Consider the following 23,893-nt stretch of genomic DNA (forward strand, 5'->3'; position numbering starts at 1 on the left):
ACCTTAGAGACTAACCAATTTATTTGAGCATGAGCTTTCGTGAGCTACAGCTCACTTCATCGGATGCATACCGTGGAAACTGCAGCAGACTTTATATACACACAGAGAACATGAAACAATACCTCCTCCCACCCCACTATCCTGCTGGTAATAGCTTATCTAAAGTGATCATCAAGTTGGGCCATTTCCCGCACAAATCCAGGTTTTCTCACCCTCCCCCCCCCCCACACAAACTCACTCTCCTGCTGGTAATAGCCCATCCAAAGTGACACCTCTCTACACAATGTGCATGATAATCAAGTTGGGCCATTTCCTGCACAAATCCAGGTTCTCTCACCCCCTCATCCCCCTCCAAAAAACACACACACAAACTCACTCTCCTGCTGGAAATAGCTCATCCAAAGTGACCACTCTCCCTACAATGTGCATGATAATCAAGGTGGGCCATGTCCAGCACAAATCCAGGCTTTCTCACCCCCCCCCCCCGTTTTTTTCCCGGGGACACACACACACACACAAACTAACTCTCCTGCTGGCAATAGCTCATCCAAACTGACCATTCTCCAAGTTTAAATCCAAGTTTAACCAGAATGTCTTGGGGGGAGGAGGGTAGGAAAAAACAAGGGGAAATAGGCTACCTTGCATAATGACTTAGCCACTCCCAGTCTCTATTTAAGCCTAAATTAATAGTATCCAATTTGCAAATGAATTCCAATTCAGCAGTTTCTCGCTGGAGTCTGGATTTGAAGTTTTTTTGTTTTAAGATAGCGACCTTCATGTCTGTGATTGCGTGACCAGAGAGATTGAAGTGTTCTCTGACTGGTTTATGAACGTTATAATTCTTGACATCTGATTTGTGTCCATTTATTCTTTTACGTAGAGACTGTCCAGTTTGACCAATGTACATGGCAGAGGGGCATTGCTGGTACATGATGGCATATATCACATTGGTGGATGTGCAGGTGAACGAGCCTCTGATAGTGTGGCTGATGTAATTAGGCCCTGTGATGGTGTCCCATAAATAGATATGTGGGCACAGTTGGCAACGGGCTTTGTTGCAAGGATAAGTTCCTGGGTTAGTGGTTCTGTTGTGTGGTATGTGGTTGTTGGTGAGTATTTGCTTCAGGTTGCGGGGCTGTCTGTAGGCAAGGACTGGCCTGTCTCCCAAGATTTGTGAGAGTGTTGGGTCATCCTTCAGGATAGGTTGTAGATCCTTAATAATGTGTTGGAGGGGTTTTAGTTGGGGGCTGAAGGTGATGGCTAGTGGCGTTCTGTTATTTTCTTTGTTAGGCCTGTCCTGTAGTAGGTAACTTCTGGGAACTCTTCTGGCTCTATCAATCTGTTTCTTTACTTCCGCAGGTGGGTATTGTAGTTGTAAGAAAGCTTGACAGAGATCTTGTAGGTGTTTGTCTCTGTCTGAGGGGTTGGAGCAAATGCGGTTGTATCGCAGAGCTTGACTGTAGACGATGGATCGTGTGGTGTGGTCAGGGTGAAAGCTGGAGGCATGTAGGTAGGAATAGCGGTCAGTAGGTTTCCGGTATAGGGTGGTGTTTATGTGACCATTGTTTATTAGCACTGTAGTGTCCAGGAAGTGGATCTCTTGTGTGGACTGGACCAGGCTGAGGTTGATGGTGGGATGGAAGTTGTTGAAATCATGGTGGAATTCCTCAAGGGCTTCTTTTCCATGGGTCCAGATGATGAAGATGTCATCAATATAGTGCAAGTAGAGTAGGGGCTTTAGGGGACGAGAGCTGAGGAAGCATTGTTCTAAGTCAGCCATAAAAATGTTGGCATACTGTGGGGCCATGCAGGTACCCATAGCAGTGCCGCTGATCCCCAAATGTAAAATAGTTATGGGTAAGGACAAAGTCACAAAGTTCAGCCACCAGGTTAGCCGTGACATTATCGGGGATAGTGTTCTTGACGGCTTGTAGTCCATCTTTGTGTGGAATGTTGGTGTAGAGGGCATCTACATCCATAGTGGCCAGGATGGTGTTATCAGGAAGATTACCAATGGATTGAAGTTTCCTCAGGAAGTCAGTGGTGTCTCGAAGGTAGCTGGGAGTGCTGGTAGTGTAGGGCCTGAGGAGGGAGTCTACATAGCCAGACAATCCTGCTGTCAGGGTGCCAATGCCTGAGATGATGGGGCACCCAGGATTTCCAGGTTTATGGATCTTGTGTAGTAGATAGAATATCCCAGGTCGGGGTTCCAGGGGTGTGTCTGTGCGGATTTGATCTTGTACTTTTTCAGGAAGTTTCTTGAGCAAATGCTGTAGTTTCTTTTGGTAACTCTCAGTGGGATCATAGGGTAATGGCTTGTAGAAACTTGTGTTGGAGAGCTGCTGAGCAGCCTCTTGTTCATATTCCGACCTATTCATGATGACAACAGCACCTCCTTTGTCAGCCTTTTGATTATGATGTCAGAGTTGTTTCTGAGGCTGTGGATGGCATTGTGTTCCACATGGCTGAGGTTATGGGGCAAGTGATGCTGCTTTTCCACAATTTCAGCCCGTGCACGTCGGCGGAAGCACTCTATGTAGAAGTCCAGTCTGCTGTTTCGACCTTCAGGAGGAGTCCACCTAGAATCCTTCTTTCTGTAGTGTTGGTAGGGAGGCCTCTGTGGATTAGTATGTTGTTCAGAGGTATTTTGGAAATATTCCTTGAGTCGGAGACGTCGAAAATAGGATTCTAGGTCACCACAGAACTGTATCATGTTCGTGGGGGTGGAGGGGCAGAAGGAGAGGCCCCGAGATAGGACAGCTGCTTCTGCTCACCTTGATTACCATGCACATTGTAGGGAGAGTGGTCACTTTGGATGAGCTATTACCAGCAGGAGAGTGAGTTTGTGTGTGTGTTTTTGGAGGGGGGTGAGGGGGTGAGAGAACCTGGATTTGTGCAGGAAATGGCCCAACTTGATTATCATGCACATTGTGTAGAGAGTTATCACTCTGGATGGGCTATTACCAGCAGGAGAGTGAGTTTGTGTGTGGGGGGGTGGAGGGTGAGAAAACCTGGATTTGTGCGGGAAATGGCCCAACTTGATGATCACTTTAGATAAGCTATTACCAGCAGGACAGTGGGGTGGGAGGAGGTATTGTTTCATGTTCTCTGTGTGTATATAAAGTCTGCTGCAGTTTCCACGGTGTGCATCCAATGAAGTGAGCTGTAGCTCACGAAAGCTCATGCTCAAATAAATTGGTTAGTCTCTAAGGTGCCACAAGTACTCCTTTTCTTTTTGCGAATACAGACTAACACGGTTGTTACTCTGAAATTTGTAATTAATGTAATACATAGTATTTTCCCCCCCAAGAAGGGCAATGAAATATACAGAGATATCTTAAACTATATTATGGGTGTATTAGCTACACCTATCAGCTATAACTAGTCATACTCAGTAAATGCTGGGAAATACTTTATTTCCTGTGCTGGTGGCTATACTAGTAAAATGAAATAACACATTCATATCATAAGTATTATTTTAAAGCTGTTTCTGCTTTAGGACTACTACATTCTGTCTCCTCTCCCCACCAGAATCCATTATATATAACCTTATTCATATACATCTTTCTAGTCTCCTAGCACTATAGGTATATTGAGACTAGAAGGGAAAAGAAAAAAACAACAAGAAAAGAGAGGTAGAACTATAAAAGGCAAGCAAGTCTTTTGGGCTATTTAGCATTCATACTGTTTATTGCCATAGTAGCTGTCTAAGAGTTCTTGAATTAGTTAAATGGGTCTTGAAAGTTGGTTATTGCATTTTAATGGCTTTATATCTTTGTTTATCATCCCATTTCTGTTGTATAATAGTACTGGTTGAAAGATATATGCACATCAGGATGAAATAATCAGATTCATAAATAAATGTTGACATTTTCCTGAGGATTTGAGGAAATGTCATATGGCACTACAAAAGCACGGGTGCAGAAAGGGTCAAATGTTACAGTAAATGCAAAAGTAGAAAGCGTTTTTTTCTGCCAGAGCTAAGGGGATTAAATAAAAAAAGTTAAAGAACTTTGAAAATCTGAGATTACAGAATTATTGGACTCTCAAAGATACCATGGTATCTGACTGGAAGTCTGAAAATACTGTGTACTGCCTGAACCACACAGAGCGGAAAATAGCTTCTACATTCTTCCTGATTCTATCTGTTCTAAATTGCTTGAACAGTTTGGGTTTTAAACTAGTTGTGTGATGCAGAAAAATTGTGATTATTTGGTAGGCAATATTGTTTGTTCATATGTATTTATGTACGTATTGAGAGAGAATTTTAAAGAGGGATGTATGGATTACATTATCCCTTGGATTATAAGGACAAAATGCTGCCCTTACCTTAAAGAGCGGTGCAGTAAAATTGCTAGCGTCAGGTGCACAAAGACTGGAGCTGGTTTGCCGCTACAGAGTAGAATACATCCAGAAAAGCACTTAAGTACATGAGTTGTCCCACTGAAGTAAATGGACCTACTCATGTGCTTAAAATTAAGCATGTGCTTAAGGTAGTTTGCTGGATCAGGACATCAGTGAGAAAATAGCATAGACAAAATTCACAGAGGAGCACCATCTGATCTCCTGGAGATAATCTGGATTTGGAATAGTCCATTTAGGAGATATGTCTTTACTGATCTGTTCTCAGCTGTGATATCTCAGCATTCTGTACATGATAAGAAAGGGATATTGAGCATTTTATGGGGATTTAGGGAGCTAGAAAAGAAATAACAGTTGTTCCCTGGGTATTGGTGGTGGTTTGCTGGATTTGATGCTTTGATGTACCTTCTGTTACAGAATTTGGGTGAGATTTCTACCCCCTCTCTGGCCCCTTTAAGGCCACATAAAAGGGCTGGAGTTCCACAAATGTCTTTTAACTGGATAGATGTGGATTCTCCCAGTGCAGGCACTACAAATACAGTCACAAGCTGCTTGTCACAGGTTTCCATGCAAGCTCTTGCACAGGAAATATGTTGGAGGCAGGAGGGACATGCTAGGGGTGGAACGACAGCATTTTGAGCAGTTCTGTGTCCCTCTGCTGGAGGCTGTGGTGGCTTAGACAGGCCCTCTGGGCTAAGTAATGCTGAAGCCTTTCCAGCCCTGAGAGTAGCCCCGGATTGGGAGATCTCAAAGAATGCTTAAATCCAGTCAGGTCCCAACCTTTCCGTAGTTGAACTGCCAACTTCCAAGAGCCTCAGCACACAATCTCACCTTTGATGTGTAGCCCTAGGTATTTGTTCTGTATGCTTCTAATGCAGATGATTTTTTATTTAGATATATTTTTATTCCAAATCCTTCAATGAAAAGTCTGTTCAAAGTAAAAGAAATCTGCATTGAAATGTTTATTGGAATGAGATAAGAATTTGTTTAAAAGTATTTCCCATTATCTGACAAGAATAGCTTTTCTAATTAAACAACCAAAGCTTTTGAGAAATCCCCACCTAATTAGATACCCCTGGGATCTCATGTGGGTCACTGTACTAAGTCATGTGCATTTTGCTATATTTGTGATGCAACAAATAAGGCAACCTATAAAATACCCTTTCTATCTGGAAATGTAATGCCAGTGACTGACAGTATGTGAAGGATAGGTAGTGAGAAGTAGTAAGAAGGGAAAAACAAAGAGCGCTGAAAAGTAAGCCCATAAACTTTTCAACAGGGTTTTAATAAAACATAATGCTAGCTTCTCACTGCATCCATCATCTTAAACTATTAAACCTCTGTGGGCAGCTTAGCATTTGTCTAAAGGATCATCTTGGACTGAACAGTATCACATGATGTGTGCAATGAATCATCAATGCTGGCATTCCATTGCCAAGGAAAATATTCCTTTTTTGTGTTTAAAAAAGAGCTATGGTGTTTGGATACAATATTAAGTGTGTGTGGGAAGTTTTTGAGCAACAGAGAGAAAGAGGAGGTAGAGCAGCTTTGGTCACAATCCTAGAAGTGAGAACCGAACTGAATTGTGAAATCAACCATAGGTATGTTGGAGTGATGTAGATGGTGCATGACCACTCTGTGGCCTCTGCTGCACGGTAGGGGTGAAAGCAGTGTCAGTGGGCCTCTGTTTCCTCCTCTCCCTATACATTGATTTGTAGACGAACCCTCAGCCCACCTTCACCAAACTGTCTCTCCTTATGTTCATTCAGATTGGGTCTTCATGGAACCTGGTTCCTCCATAAGCAGGGAGTCCAGAGTCCTTTATGCAGCCTCTGTGAAATCCTCTGCCTATGTAGTAGAACTAATTATTTGAAGCTTCTCAGCTATGGTGTAGTAGAGGGGAGAATTTTACCTTTAAAGTGCAGGAGAAAAGCACAAGGGAAGCTTAAAAAGAGTAAGTGAGGAGGAGACAATCTAGAAATAGAAAATCTGATCATTAGAGACATGAACCAACATTTTAACATACAGTGAGCCCATTCTGTAAACCATGGGGAGCTTTATTGACAGACAATTGTAGGAGATACTACTTTATAAGGCTTGGGCCCCTGGCTCTGTGGGGTGCTGGCTGGCTGTCCTGCTCCCTGAGCCAGGCCTCCTCTGCAATGCTGGGCACTTCCTAGGCAGGGAGGGCAGCACAGTTGTGTGCTGCACCCCCGCATCCTCCGAAGGAGCTTGGCACCAGCCAGAAATACCCCCTGGAGCCAGCCGCTGCCCACAGAGCTTGGCTACTATGAGATGCTCCCCAAAGCACTTGCTTACAGCTGCCCTGGTGCTCCTGGCTCCTCACATCCCTCACACAGGGAATTCTGTGTGAGTATTTGCAGTTTTGTTGGCTCTTTTGAGGTTGTTTTTGTAATTTGTATTGTGATGCCTTGGTATTTGGTTTAGGTCTTTCTTTTTATATCTGTATAAATTAAAATAAATAACTGCAAAATGCTTTGCCCTAAACGGCAAGCCTTATTTGGTGATTTACACCCTTTTGGAACCATTCCACAAGACTGGTGTGTACCCTCACAAACCCTTTACCTGCATTTTGGCATAAGGTTTGGCTAAAATATAAATTGGTGACAAAGTGCCCTTGGAAAAGGTTAAACTAACTTCTTATTGCATAGTTCAAGATGAATGCTCTGACAGAGGAAATATATTCAAAGACCCAGCATGGTTGGCACCTAATATCTTGCTTAGTTTGTCCAGGGGCTTCTCTGATGAATTAATGGATATACCTCTTAATCTGGAAGTGAATACTGAGCTAGTGAAATGCAGTGGATTGACAGTGCTGAAAACTGAAACCTCCTATCAAAAAAGCACGTACTCTATTGATCACTGCGGTGTGAGCTTTGCCAGGCTACTTTGCTACTGTGCCTCAGCTCATTATGGAGCTGAGAACATCTCTGAACATCTCTGTATCCATGTAATGAGGAGATGGGGTGTGGGCGAGGGCAGAACTTGGCCGTACGTTATATTTTTGATGGACTATATATTTTGAAGTTGTATGGAATTTCCTACAAAATTATAAAGTAGCTTATACTTGTGCTACATTGTAACAGCATAAAACAATGAAATTTTATTACATTAGATTCTACAATGCTAATAAATAACAGCACTGGTTTTGATTACAACTCCTGGGAAATGTTTCATTATTCAGTATAATTTATTTGTAATGCAGGCAGTGAGTTGCCTGTAGCTGATAGCATTTGGGGAGCAAAGATAGTATTTTACTCCTCAGGGAGGCTTCCAAAAATCAGAGCGTAAACATGGGGTCAAGGACAGGCTCTTAGCATTATGAAGATAAGAGGAGTATACTTGTAGAAAAGAAACTCTACCCACGCAAATAAGTGTTGCTACATATCACAGAAAATTATCAGAGAGCTGCTGCAGAGAAAGAAATGGCCATACATTAAGATACTCCACACACAAGTGGAGTTGGTGTAATTTGCCTTTTATAAAATATACTCTCAAATGAAATGTTTAGAATGTAGTGTTCAGACTTGGAAGGGAGAAAAGTTTAAAAACTAAAGTGGAATAAATAATTTGTATCAGTCACTGGATACTGACTGCAGCCTGAGGCACCTACCCAACTTACATTCTTAGCTAAATATTTTAAATTACTTCCAGCACTAGCCTTTTTTCTTGCTACTGAAAGTTATCATTTCTGACTTTCTTCTCAAGTTGTAAATATTACAAAAGTTACATTTGATATTTTAATTAAATCATAGTAGGCTCTGTTTTATGGGACTAGGATAAATCTTTAAAATATTAAGAAACTCAAAGCAATAACACCTGATCAGGAAATGCAAGAGGAGCCTACACAGACTTTGGTTAATGATGTTTCTGTAATGAAGAGGTGCATGAGCAACATAAGCTCTTGGTGGTATTAGCTGTACTGGCCCAACATCGATCATATCTTTAAATAATTCTAGTACAAAACCAAGTCGTTGGGCTGCATTGTTGCAGGCATCATTGGGCAAAAGAGATTCTATGCTCTATTATGTGGGAGGTGAGACTACATGATCGTAATGGTCCCTTCTTGCCTTAATCTATTAAATGAAAAGTGGAGGGACAACAAACTTCCTTTATTGAAAGAGTGGATGTGGAAACATATTAAACAGTACAGGCTATTTTAGCCAATTATGAAGATATGTTCCTTGACTACTGTTCCTGAATTACATTAGGAAGTAATAAGGTTCATAATATTGTTAGCCAAATTAACTTGAACAGATGCATATATACATTTTATTTTGTTATTTTTTTCACCACTGTGGAGCTGGTGAGTCTGTCCTCTTGTTTTAGTCAGGAGGTTTCTTATTTGGGCCTGTGTAACATTAATGGAGTTGGATTCAGAGGTCTTGTGCTGCTGCTTCTTCTTTACAGTTGGCTGCAGTGATTGTTCACCATTTGATCCATTCCTATGTGGCCAGAAGGGCTTGACGGGCCAAGAGTCCAATGTCGGAACAGACTTGATGTACCCATGAAATAGGGGGTCTGCCTCTGGGCTGCCTTCATCCCTCAGTTGGTGGAATTTTATCTCAGATGTTACAAGCCACCCGGAGAATGCTGTTCACTGGAACATCTTCTGGCCATAGGTGATGGAACTAGGGGTTCTGGGGGTGCTACAGCAGCCCCTGGCTTGAAGTGGTTTTCATTATATACAGGGTTTACAGATGGGTTCAATGGCTCTCAGCACTCCCACTATAAAAATTGCTCCAGCACTCCTATTTGTGACATTCTCATGACATGTCCGAAAAGTATAAGACATCATCTGCGGACAATGGCCCCAGTAGTCTGTAGAGCGGAGTGACTGTAAACATTTGCGTTACCAATGAAGTCATTCCATTTTATGCCCAGTATACAATAATACTGTGGAAAGCCTCCAACTTTGCCCAGTTTGAGTGGCATAGTGTCCCTACTTCACAACCATACAGCAGCATGGAGAGGATATAGCTCGAATAGATCTTGAACTTTTTGCTGTCATGCTGAGATGATGTTGATTCCATATTCAATGTAAATGACCCATGGCAGATACTGCAATGCCAATATGGTGGAGAAACCTCCATGTGAGAGTTTGAGGAACTGGTGAGTATAGAACCCAAATAGCAGAAGCTGAAGATTGCTTCAACACTTTCATTATTCAAAGACATTTGGGTCACGGGTGGACCTGATCCTAGATTTTGCAGCTTTGTCTTTGACTGTGAAACATGGAGGCCAACCTTAGCTGACTCCTCCATTTGCTGGAGTGCTGTGCAAAACCTGTCAAGGCTCTGTACTAGAAGAACAATGTCATCCGCATCGTCAAGGTCTGAGAGCGAGAGATCACTGATCTTAATGCCTATGGATCTGATGGAATGCTGCGTTATGAAATCCATTGCCCGACAAAAGAGTGCAGGGGCCAAGACACAGCTCTGCCTGACACCAGATACTGATTTAAAAGGTGCCGACATCTGATTCCCAAGATGTACATGGGCAGTGGTTCTGTTATGCAGCTCACTAATCAAGTCCACCAGAGTGGTTGGGACATTTACACCCTTTAAGGCCTTCCATAGGGTGACTCAGTCAGCTGAATCAAACACAGCCTTAAGATAGACATACACCATGTGCAGGGGCTTCTGCACAATGTCACTCCGACAGTCTTGTGCTCCTGGTATCCATTTGTGCTCACCTTGTGGGATGTTCTTTGCCATCAAAATCAGTGACTGAAGTTATTACTTGACCCACAATTACACAAGCAGGGCCAAATTTTATTTTTAGTTAAACTGGTGCAACCCTGTTTATTTGAGTGGGATTTCTAGTGGCATACCTGGAAAAGCAGAATTTGGTCCCCAGTGATATTGCCTCTAGAATGGCTTTATGCTTTCTCTCTATAGGTATGAGCGTATACGTTGTATCCTCCTAATTCTCTCAAGTCTATTTCTCACGTTAAACAAGCTAGTTTTCCGAATTATAGTAATGTTCCTATACATTCTCTCTCTCACAAACTGTTGCTTTTCTCTCTAGCACCTCAGGGTTGTGCTAGCCTTTCTATCTGTTCTCTGGGAGGTTGTTTATGCCTTTTTTTTTTCCACACTTCCTTAAAATTGCTAGGAAACACTGAGATCCCAGGTAAAAAGTACACCCTTCAGAAATCACTTCAGACAGATCTGACAGAAGGTTCACAGGTCCGGTCAACTGCCCTGAATTATGCAACCCATGTTTACTTGAATTGTACTAAAATATGAATTAGAATTTTTTTAATGTCACTCTGTAATTTGCCTTGATTTTACAATAGGCATAAAGAAAAGGAGTACTTGTGGCACCTTAGAGACTAACTAATTTATTTGAGCATAAGCTCTTCTACACTTTCCACAGTATACATCCGATGAAGTGAGCTGTAGCTCACGAAAGCTCATGCTCAAATAAATTGGTTAGTCTCTAAGGTGCCACAAGTACTCCTTTTCTTTTTGCAAATACAGACTAACATGGCTGTTACTCTGAAACCTGACAATAGGCATAGTCATTTGATCTAAGTAAACAAATCAGTCTCCCTTAAGAAATTTCAGGGTTTTAGGGTTAAAAGAAGCAAACATGAATCTAAAGTATTGTTTTTGTTTGTTTCTTTTGGTGATTTTCTTTAAAAAAAAATCTAGTAAGATAGCCATCAGGTCACATTATTTCTGCTTCTTCAGGGGATACCTTTAAATAAACAGATCTCATTAGACTCAGAGGGTATAAATTACTCAGCAAAGCAGAGACAAAAAAATCACTCTGAAGTGAGAATATAACCGCTGGTATGTTTTCAGCAATGGTTTTCCAGCTCTGCTGCAGGCCAAAACAAAACTACTCATCCAGCTGAAATAATTAGATATTCACCCACCCCTTCATTCTGGGCCATGTTTCCTTTCTAACACTTCCCCTCCCTGACCTCCTTCTTTGAATCTTCCTGAGGCACCATGCTGACGGGAGGATAGAGAGCATCCCCTGCACTTCCTTAAGTAGAGGGGACCCTGATCTTGTGTGTGGCTATACAGTCATTTGTTAGTGAGCCTTGTTATGAGACAAGGAGACAACAGTTTTCACTGTCCCCCACATACAGTGGCTGAGGCCAGTAAATAAAGTCAAGTTTTTACTAGGACTTCCACTAACCTTACTACATGGCATGAAAGTCAGATCCTTAGCCAGTAGGCCAATCCCTAGAGGATCACTCTAGCCTGAACAAGTCAAAGCAGTCATCAGGTTGCTCTGATTTACAGTGGGGGCCATTTTAGTTGCTGATCAAAGTGAGTACTGGGAGAAGGTATTAAGATGGCTTCAAGCCACCTTTGTCTGCCACGAGGTGAATTTTGCATTACTGAGTGTCACGGTGAGGGCAACTCGCCCCTGCAGCACCTCCTGCTGGTCATCCAGCATTCCAGCCTCCAGAGAGCCCTCTGCAGGCTGGTGTCCTGCTTGCCGCTGGGCCCCTGTGTCCCTCCCAGACCCCAGTGCCTCTTTTAGCCAGGGTGCTGCCCCTGGCAGTATCCCCACAGTCTCTGGGTCTCCCCTCCCTGTGGAACCCCCACCCCCTATCCCCACCTCAGTCTTTGGCTACTGCCAGTCACCATTGAGCACCCGCACACTGGGGCAGACTGCAGTGTATAAGCCAATCATCACAGGCAAGGGGGGGTTGGGACCTACTGCCTCTGCCTACCTTTGGCTACTCCCTGCAACCCCAGTACCTATTTGGTCCTACTCTAGGCCTGCAGGGTTTCCAGGCCGGAGCTCCCCAGCTCCTCTGGCCTTCTACCGACCTTTCTCCACCTCAGGTACTCTCTCAGCTTCCTATCAGCCAGGCTCCTCTCCCTCAGCAAGCTAGAGAGAGAGTCTCTACTCCTGGCCCACTGCCCTCTTATAAGGGCCAGCTGAGCCCTGATTGCGGCGTGGCCACAGCTGAACCTACTTCCCCCAATCAGTCTGGGAACTGCTTGCTCCTAGCCACAGCCCTCTCCTAGGCTGTTTTAGCGCTTTAAGGGCAGAGCGGGTGACCACCTCGCTACACTGAGGTTTGCGCCCTTCATGTCCTTCATGCAAGTAGTCACATTACAGAAATATTTTACATTGTATTCTGTGCAAAATCACAGATTCAAGACCTTGTAATTTAATTACTGTATTTTTTACTCATGAACATAAATAACATATCAAACTTGACAGCAATTGTAATTTTCCTTCATGTAAAAAATGCCATACATGGAGCTAGAACATAAGCAGTCGCGATCTCTCCAGGCTCAGGAAGAGCTTTATATCTGTACCTAGATCTCCCACAAATTAGCTGTTCTGTAATCTCTGTTATTACGCAATTGTGGAGCAGCAGTAACTTGCACACCATAATTAGTAAAAGCTTTCCAACCCAAATTTCTTACTCAGCCTCCTGACTGTTTAATTCGTTGATTAACTCCCAACCAATTTGTCAGAAAAACATTTAACAATCCATAAAAGTTCCAGATGGAATGAGTTTGGAAGAGAGAGAATCAAATAAAACATCAATTGAAAATGTCCTGGGAATGTTTAAAGAATGATCAAGTGTTAAACTTGTGAAGCCACACTTCTAATACTAGCACTCGATAACAATGGATTATTGCACTGGTTCAGGGATCAGTTAATGAGTCTTACTGAAGTGTGTGTTTGTTTATCCGAGTAGTCCCAATAGAATTATTATTTTTTTATTTATATTGCAGTAGCACCCAGCAGCCCCAAATGAGATTGGGATCCCATTGTACTAGGTATTGTACAAATATATACCAAGAGCCTTCCCTGAAGAGTTTACAGTCCAAACAGACAAGACAAAGGACAGGAAAATGAAGCATTATTATCCCTCTTGTATACTTGGGTAACTAAGACATTGAGAGGTTAAGTGATGTGTAAAGGTCACACACAGTCTCTGACAGGGCTACGATTTATACCAAATTTGCAGAGTCCTAGTCCAGTGCCTTAACCATAAGATTCTGCCTCCGCCTGTACTTGCATGAGCAAGTGCTCACCTGGGTGAAAAGGGTGCCATAAACAGGGCTTCACTGTGTATCATTGTTTATGATTCATTGTCTGCCTGTTTATTTTGAAATGCATAATACAGCTTTAATGTCTGTTAATGAACAATGCAATAGGCACTGAAATGCTGGAAGTAAAGAACATAGGAAAAAATCCCAAATATGCAGGAGTAAAAATGAGGTTAGATTTATGATTGGGAATTTTCTATACTGCAACCAAGATGCATTGTCATGAACACACACACAAGTGAAAATATTTAGTTTTGAGAGGTGCATTAGGAATGCTGGATTCCAGTTCATTCTAAGTTACACTTATTCATCTTTTATACTACCATTCAGCCTCCGTAGACTCAGGCTATGTCTACACTACAAAGTTAGATCAACACAAGTTGAATCCATGTACTGCTACCACAGTTAGTATGTTATTAATGTACATGCACAGTTGGCTCTTTGAGTCGGTGCTGTGTGTATTCACCAGAACTGTTTATGCCAATGCACAATGCAGCACACCAGGGGAAGGTATTCCAGTGTGCCACTTGACATTGTCTGGCATACTCCTTTGGGAAATTTTTGCAATGAATGGTGGAGCGGAAAGAAGCTGTGCAGGGGTCTTGGGAGTCAGAGGCCAAGTTGTGGATGTATTTGCAATAAAGGGATTCCTGAATTGCAGTGAGGTGATAAGACAGCACAGACATCTCTAATTTGGCATCGCTCCACCTTGCCACAGAATACATCAACAGAAACAAGTAGTTTTCTACGGTTATGCGAGCACTGATGGATCACTTCACTTATATCAGTGTGGGTTGATCGGATAAGGTATACGACACTTGCATCTCTTTGAGATTAAAGGGACACTGGCATTGTTTACTCAGAAGACTGAATCTCAGTGAGAAAAATATATCAAAGGTTATAGCTGCCTATTGTGTCTTGCATAATATCTGTGAGGTAAAGGGGGGAAAGTAGCCCCTGGGGTGGAGGTGAAACAGCTTTCTGCTGAATTTGAACAGCCAGACACAAGGGCCATTAGAAGAGTTCAGTGTGGAGCTGTGTGGTTTAGGAAGACCTTGAAAGAGTTCTTTAACTTTCAACCACAGTGATGTGGTGTGGACTGTGCTCTGCATTGTCCCGAAGTTTTGTGGGCCCTCGGGTATTGTGTAGTGCTCGGTGAACGTATGATTTATCTTTATAATGCTGTTTGTTTTATACACCTGTGAGTTCTGCAATGCTTCCTGTACACTGATAATTATTACACTGTATTGAACTTATGAGTTTTGTGCTCTGAACAATTCAAGTAGTGGCCACTTTGAGTAGCACTAGGCACTGAGCAGCCGAGTTGTGAAGTAAACAAAACTTTATTACATAACAAATGAAGACAAAATAACGGCATGCAATTAAAATACAAACAATAAACATGATAGAACTTATAAAATAAATTACTGGAAGACAATCTTTTAACAGCAAAAGGGACACCCATGTCTTTTTCAGTCCATTTTTTTCTGTCTTACATAAATCGGAGTATGTGAAGCTGGGGCTGTCCTTGCTGTCCCCTGCAGTGGTAGGGTGCAGCCCCTGATGCCTTGTGGAATGCTGAGAGGTGTAGGCAGGTGCTAAAATGGACTTCTCTATTGAATGCAAAAGGAGATGAGCCTGTGGGTCAACAACAGACTGAAGCATTTGTGTTTGCTGTTTCAGAAGCCACAATATGTCCTGATGCATCTCTGTCAGACTCCTGGGCCTTACTTCTGTTAGCTTTCTCCAGTGTGTCTACCATATTCACCCTATGTTCATGATCATATGCAGCACTGGCTTGTAGAATCTCAGCAAATATGTCCTCCATAGTTGTCGTCTTCCCCCTAGTGGGGGTCAAACAGTCCACAGGAGTGGAGTAAGCACCTGCCAAGGCCGCAATAGCAACAGCTATATATAAAGTACATAGAGTGAAAGACAAGTTTCAGAACTCCTCCCTTTCCCCTCATTCCCATAAAACTTTTAAATAAGACGTGATTATTGCCACTGCAGCTTTGGAGCATCTGTACTACACTGCTCTCTAGTCCCAGCTGTGTTGAGTATGTCCTGCCATGAGCTGGACTGGGCTGGGGATGGGAGAACAGGGAGGGAATTTTTCAGCCGCATGAAACAGTACAACTTTGGCCCTTATTGCCAAGGGTATGGGTGCAGGACAATACCACTGAGAGATGGCACTATATACCACAGGCACTTTGATTTTAGCTGATATCTCACTCCTGAGGGTAACAAAGGCACTTCTGCTGGCATCCTGAAGGCCCCTGGGGCCATATGCTGATGCAGTGGTGCCTGCAATGTTTTTAAAGCGGGAGAGTGTGGTTTCTGGTGTTCGTGATCCCTGGGCAGTGGAGTTCACAATTGTGAACAGAGCGATCAGTGTTGGGCATTGTGGAAATAGCTGCTAGAGGACTGCTAGGGTTGACATAGGTCATGCAGTGTTTACATTTGTACTGCGTCAAATTCAGTATGTTACTCTTGGCTCTACCCTGTTCAGATAGGTGGTTTGACTACATTGATGTAACAGGCTGCTTACATCGTAAGAGACAATTTTAACTGTAGACACATGCACAACTAGGTCGACACAAGATGACTTATGTCAGCTTAACTTTCTTGTGTAGACCAGGCTTCTTTGCCCTGAAAAAAGTACAGGTATTTGAACAGAAAATCTGAATGTCCTGGGATTCTTCTTTGATACTAGCTCCTGCATGTTAGAAGCTTTGTTCTTCCTAGTTTCCAGAGTCTGGTGAGGTGCAGGCTAGATCTTGCAAGAATTTGACCCAGTGCTATTTGATTGTGAAAAAAGGGGTGTACTTTTTTAGTGGTATCACCACTGCTCAGAGTTGGTCCCCGTGATCCCCTGTGCACATAGATTTGGTAGACCTCATTCCATCTAGCATGATGCGTGGTTCTGCATTACTTCACTACTTCTGGCAGGCTTCATTTATGCTATTGGTGCAATATACTCACACTAGTTTCCGAGTGTCCAAGTTTCTCCCATGGCAAGAAATATCATAGGGGTTTTCTGGTCACACTTGACAACATCATCCACTGTGAAACCCACTCAGATATATTAACAATGATACCTTAGGGACAAAGTCTATTTAAATTTCCATTTGTGTTTCTTTTAAAAACATATGTTCCCATGTTCTTTTCCAGACAGAAGTAACAGTGCCTCATTCATCCCACCAATTGTGCTGAAGTCTACAATAACAAACCATTGTCCATGAACAATGGAAGAAAAAACTAAGGAAAGTGATTTGACTTTGTGGCTTACAGTGTGTGATTATCTACCTCAGTGAATAGTTCAAAATTATTTTTTAAAAAAAGATGTTATACTGTGACTGAGTCTTTTGAAGCAGGAAAGCATTGCCTGAAAAGCCACACAATGGAAAACTTTTTTAAAAGGGACTATGAGTAACTAAATAAAGATGAAGGCTTCTTGCCTGGCATGTATATTCATGATAAGTTTAGGTCTCTCTTACTCTTTCTTTCTTAAATTCCTCTCTGCAGGAAAAACATTTGGAAATCAGAAGTTACTGTCTAAGGCAATTAATCTTCTTGCTGGGCATCAGCTACTGATTCTTGTACTCAAAATTTCCCTGAAATCTTTATTCTAGTTCCACTTGTTCATCAGTGTTTTCAGGAAAGAATGATAGATGTACAAAATTAATCCCTCGCAAGAGTAAGTGAACAGGTACCAAATACTTTCCCTAGCCACTGCTCATAACGTACTCCCACGTTTGAAGTTTCTAGACTTCCTGTGAGGATTGGGTGATATCTGCAATCACTGGGTTTAAGGATTAATTTGAATTGTCTTATAATGTTTGATGCAGCATTGTGAAGTGACCAGTCATCTGGGGACATTGGCTTCTCCCTCCTCTTCAGGGGGCAGCCAGGAAGAGCCTATGCACTCTTTTCCTCTGCCTTCCCATCCTAGAAATCCTCTTCAGGAACTGGGTAGCCAGTCCTGACCCTACCTCACTGCAAGCTGTGGGGATTTCCTACCCTGCTGCACTGGCCCTGAAGCTCTCTAGCGTATAAATGTTACAAGCCAGAGTTATATAGAACACAGACCTCAGGGCAATTTCCATGCAGATTGAAGGGAAATGCACTGTTGTCAGCCCAGGAATCTCTACCTTTTGTTTCTGGCCTGGAACTGGGTATGACTTCCCAGGACTCAATACTCTTTAGGAAGGCTCTGCCCTAGAGAGTTTAAAAGACATCAGGATTGAGCATATGTTCCCATTACTATCATAGGATTCTGGGGCTGGGCAGGCTGCCTGTACCCTGAAATCCTTCCTGGAATTGGGGGTAGGAGCAGTAAACTTTGTAGGAGCCCAAACCCTCTTCCTGAAGCAAGAAGATGGATAAGGGCAGTCGGCATTCACTCCCACTAATGAATGGAGAGGAGCTGCTCCCTGAGGAGCCTGGGGCCTCTTGGAAGGCATTATACAGAGGATGCGGAGGAGTTTCTTCAGAGATGATTGGGGAGCTGATAGTCAGGGGAAGGGTTGCCCTGCCATGAAGGGGGAAGAGTTCTTTCTTCCTTCCTCATCAGGAATGAAGAGAATGTTGTTGCGCAGCAACCCAGAACTGGAATGTTTCCAACTCTAAACAGATCATGGACTTCCCTCAAAACAGCTTGAGCTCTGTTCCTAATTTTGAACCTATAATGTTCTAATGGGTGTGAAATTCGGCAAAACAGGTCCACACATCCAAAGTCATGCAGAGCTACATCCAGTGTGTTGTAAGGCTTAACTGAGATTTGTAAACTGCTTTGAGATCCTCGAATGAAAAGTACCATGTAAGTTGAAATCATTATTATTGGCATTTGAGTTTCATACTGCCCTATAATTTCAAATAGTCCAAAGTACTGTTATTCAAAACCATACATTTTATTTCTCCTTCGCATTAGTGATGTGAATGAATTCTGTTTGGAAACTGTGAGTCAAACATGAAACATAATTTTAATTTTTAGGACATATTAAAGCCAATTCAAAAAGAGAGAGTAGTTTAGAAGTGAAAGTCAGTTGGAAAATATTGTTCTTAAGAGAGAGAAAAGTAACTGAGCAGCAAATTATACCTTGCAGATGGCAATCAGACCTAGTTAATCCAGAGAATCATGAACAGACTCAACTGATATAAGAAAGGATTTCCAAAACTAATCTACAGTTGCTAGTTAACTGAAGTGAAAAGCATTTTATATGAAAGATGCTCTCTCTATAGATTTGCTGATATGTAAGATATGTATGTGTTTGGGACCAAAGCAGAAAAATCCACAGAACTCTGGTTATAGTATGCTGTTATCCAAACCCAAATGACTTGTATATACTAACTAGCTATTACAAATTCAGAACCCACCTGCTCCACAACACAGATTGCCAAGAACACATCATGACTAGTTGCCATTTTCTGCAGTGGCTCACCACTGAACGGAGAGCCTGTTTCAAAATTAATCCTAGCCTCCTAAGAAACCATTGCCCTTTCTCTCTGGCTCTGTGAGTATGACCTCCCATGACAGCTTCATTCAGTTGGAGCAATTAAATACGGTCACTAGCAGTGACAGAATCTTCACAGGAGCTAAACCAAGGCTATGAAATTCATTGTCAGATGACTAACCACTAACCTCACCAAATTCAGAGCTAAGTGAAAAACCCACTTTTTGTCCAAGCTTTCCCACAATAGTACCCTTACTCCCAGCAACTATCTCGCACTTCTGCACGCAATATTAATTAAAACAATAACCCAAAGCCTGCCTCTTGCCAGCAGGTAGGTAAGAGAGAAATAGCCACATTGTCATCTCTATTCTTGGGAGGAACACAGAGAACCAGTGTAAGAACCTACATCAATGGAGGCTTTAAAAAAGATCGAAAAGACCAAAGAATTCAAAATAATAAATTTAAATTAAATTTCCCAATAGTGTGATATTTAACTCTTTCCAAGAACAAACAATATTTGAAGATAATTTCTCTTAAATGGTTACCGGCAACCTGAACCTTTAAAATTAACATTTAAAAAAATCTGTTTTCTGATAGATCACACAATAAACTGTTGTGAATATTTAAATTCCTTTAAAAATGTTGTATTAGTGGGTTTTATTCTGCTTCCTTGTTGTATTTCTAAGGGTTTTCTGTGTCCAGGAGCAAGCCAGCCAAATATGCTGTGGGGCATCCTTTCCTCCTCCATCCCATACACTGTGCATATCCTTCCATTGCATTTTTACCTTTGCTGATGCTGTTATTGATAAACAACTTCTTGTACAAATTGGGGTAGTGGATACACACAGGATTCCCACAGATCAGCCCATGCGTGACACAAGTGAGCATCAGAAAATGGTGAAAATGAATCTATAACGAGTGTCAGATTTTCAGCTGGCCAAATTCAATGAAGCTCCATTGAAATAAGTTGGTGCAGCAGCATTGACAATGGCTGAGAATCTATCTCAGGATATTGTCGAGTGTACAAAGTAAATAAAATGAAGAAAAGATCATTAATCTCTCTAGTCTAGTGTTTTGGTAGGTATAGAATTGTAACAGAGAAATGTTATTTTGTTTCAAGTTGACAGAGCCCCTTTGAAAAGTTACTTTCTGTCTAGTATTCTAGCCTAGTCTGCTTAGGTTCTTATATACCACCCTCATTATCACAATATCTGAGTACACTGTTCTGCTTTGCTAGGAATTGGAATTTTTTATTCAATGTACAAACTGCTGTGGGTACATGTTAGAGAAGGCTAGACTGAAGAAGTGCACCTTGCCCTAGGAGTGGAAGATGGTGAGTTTTGTGATGGTCCTTGGTTCCTGTGGGAATGGAGACGTATGCAACTATATTTATATTTGTGAAATCCATTTTCAGTAAGAAATTAATGATCTATTTTAGGGTAAATAGAGCCTGACAATTCTGCCCTGGTTTTATAGAAATATAGAAGTTCACGTAGAGGAGAAATTCCTTTCAAAGACCTTTTTCATTAACCAATGGTCTCATACTCATGGGTAAGATGAACACAGATTAATGGAAGAGATTAAAATGAAACAGTGTACATGAGCAACTTAAATTGGAATTTTCATGAAAACCACATATGATATTTCTTACTGAACTAAGCACATTGAATTTTTCCAAGGTACCAGTGTGAGGAAGAGTCTGATGTCTACTGAAAAAGCTTTAATTTTAAGTGGCCGAGAATACCTTACCAGTAAAAGAAAGTGTGAATCTTTTAGTTCATATGGTTTGAATAACTAAGTAGCTGCAGCATTTTGCATCCAAATTCTAACCTTGACCTACCTAAAATGGAAACGATTTAAGGGTGAAGCTTTGTGTAGAGACAGATAAGATCATACTTGCAGCTGGAAGTTTATGACTTCCATGCCCAGAGAAGAATGAGATTCTGACTCAATTATCTTTGGAACAATGCATTTACTACTTTTTAATTGCAGAATTGTACAGGGAGCTTTGTACAGGGAACAGTGTACTGCACAGCAAAGGAAATTGAAAAGACCAAACCTCTAGACAAAACTTCCATTGCTTTTGGGATGTGAATTAAAATACATTCAGATTAAAATGTCAGGAAAACACTTTAACAGGGTAGTTATAAAAAAATTCATATGAGCAAAAAATTGATGTAATGAGGTTATTTAAATTGGCACCCTTCAAAGTCTCCCAGGGTGCTCACAATACAGTTCCAAATTCGTAATAGCAGAACACACAACTGTCTCCGTAATGCCAACAGACAAGTTTACTAACATCACCAAAGTGAGGCTACTAAGCAGGAACAGAACTACCATTAATGGTCTGATTATAAATGCACCTAAATGAATGTGGCTATTTTCGTCAGTAGTCAGCTAAGGGGGGGGGGGGAGGAGAGTAGCTACAGGCTATGAACTTAATGCACTCAATACTATGCATATTGCAATACCTGACTGCATCTGGCATGATCTTTTTCCTGATGTCGCGCACCTTCACTTTTCAAAAAGAAATACAGAAGATTTTTCAGGACAGTTAGGCGCCCAGCTCCCATTTATGCTGTTGAAAATATTTCCTTAGAATATTCAGTCCACATAATCTGATAGATTTAGAGATTGACAAACAATGCTTTTAGAGAGACAAGGTAGGGGAGATAATATCTTTTATTGGATCAACTTCAGTTGCTCTTTCTAAAATCTTAGCATTGTTGTAGTTGGGTCAATCCAGTTATACATTTCATATTTTACATTTTAAGGCTTTATGTCTTTGGCCAAAAAACGTCACTTTCAAGTAAAACTTGTTTATGCACACTGCTCTATTTTACCAACTATTTTTATACCTCCTTTTGAGTCATAAAATGGCAAAAAAAAGTTAACTTTAAAATTTGACTTGCCATCTCTTAAATTTTTCGTATATTAGCTCATATTTTGCTGGCTACACATCACTATAACCCCATTTGAGTCAACAGCGCTGCCCGGTGTTACTGAAGATACAATTTGCTCCAGTGATACCATAATGTGGATTATTTGGGCCTCAGTCCTGCAAAACAAACGGTGTGGGTGGACCATGTGTCTGAACAGAGCCCCACTGAAGTCAATGGGGCTCCTTATAGGGTCAGGGGTCTGACCTGATTCTCCTTGCAGGTTTGGAGCCTTGATCTGATGTGTTGACGTTCTTTGTGACTGTCTGAAAAAATAAAACTAGTCTAATTCTACTGGACATGCACGAGGCATATTTTTCCATGGCACATGTAATATTAAGTGCACGTGCGGACACAAAGAAAACCTACATTAAAGAGCATTATTAAGGCTGCAAAATCAAGTACTCAGAAGTTAGGAAATGCCAGAATTAAGGCTGCTTGTGCAACCTTAATTCAGCCTCCTTGGGCATATGTATTATGATGCAGTCTTTAATTTCATGATCACATACTAGTTTTTCCACAGGACTCCTGCTTTGTTCAGTGCACAGCATTGTGGGGATAAGTCAGGGTTGTGTGGTGAAAGAGACTGTTTGGCTCATCTATTGCTGAATTTAGAAGATGTATAGTGAAAGAGGTAGGTGCAAGCAGAAATAGGCTGGTGCCCTGTTGAATGCTGCCCTGGAGAATTCTTTTCCTGCCTGTGCTAGATGATGCTATGCCAGTAACTTAAACCAGACTTTTCATAGCTGGTCACAAATTGTACGTTCTTCATTTTCTAGGTGACTGACCTGAAATTTCATTTTGCAGAAATGTTGAATAGTTACAGTTGCATTTGAAGGAAATGGGAGCTGTGCTTTGATCATATGGACTGCTATATAATGATGATTTTTTAAAAAAACTCAGGTCCTAGCTGTCTCAAGTTGGGGCATCCAAAGTTAGTGGATACTTTGATTAGTAAATTGTATATTATGATTTTTGTATATTAAACTCATAATTTTTTGCATATTAACTATTCTTCCAGAATCCTTACAGTATTATCAAAAAGTGTGTCTGAATTCGAAGGCCTCAGAGTGTTGGCTTTTAACTTTAACCTACTGGGTGAGCAGTGTTCAAGAATATATTACATATTGGGCTGTACCAAATCGTCCCCAGTACCTCTAAGTACCTCTAAGTCTGTGAGAGTTTAGATGTCTAGGGAATCAGACACCTCAAAACTAATGAAAGTTGTCTACAGAAATATGTTATAATAAACCAGGCTGGGTGACTGACAAGGGGTGCTTCTGATCAAATTATGTTCTATGATTGATAAGAGATGCTTGTTATTGCAGATGTTTTCTTTAATTGATGAAATGACCCATTGAAAAATGTTTAACTCATTAAGAACTGCAGGTAGTTACAGCTGTTAGTAATGATGAGCGTATTAGAAATTCCTTTTAGTTTATTAATCAGGTAAACTGATAACCTTAAAAGAAATTCCATCAGTAATTAGGTATCATAAGACACAAAAAAAGGAACACATAGTGAAATTAATTGTGGGAAAGTTTTTTGTTTTTTTTTTCTCTCCAAAGAGAAATTTCTTTGTCTCACACTCTAGCAAAAGACAGAGGTTTTGGGAGGTAAATTGGGGAATGTGTTCTGACAGCATCTCACCAGTTACAGAGGGAAGAAACGGGGGACAGCTTTTCACCTTACACAAAGTGTGGTAAAGTATTTTTTTTCTTTCTGTATAATGCTGTAGTAATCTGATTAATTTCATTTGAGCCAATTATTGTGAGAATCTCACATTATTGTTATCAAATTCAAACATGCAACACGTCTTAGTTTCTTTGTGTCTGTTTCCCATTTATAAAATGGGAAACCCTTATCTCATGGGGTGCTGTGAAATTAAATTAATTGTTTCCGAAGCACACAGATAGGATAGTGAGGAGTGTGATAGACATTCCTAGGAGGGAATTAATAATTTTGTATTCACTGTATGGTGCGCAGGGAACAGCGTGCAGTGAATAAGGCCTGGGGCCGCACATTGAACAATAAGGATAAACATAATGTTGAAATAGATGCTCACTAACTCAGTGCC

Source organism: Lepidochelys kempii, chromosome 7, assembly GCF_965140265.1.
Source record: "Lepidochelys kempii isolate rLepKem1 chromosome 7, rLepKem1.hap2, whole genome shotgun sequence".
NCBI classification, from domain to species: Eukaryota; Metazoa; Chordata; order Testudines; family Cheloniidae; genus Lepidochelys; species Lepidochelys kempii.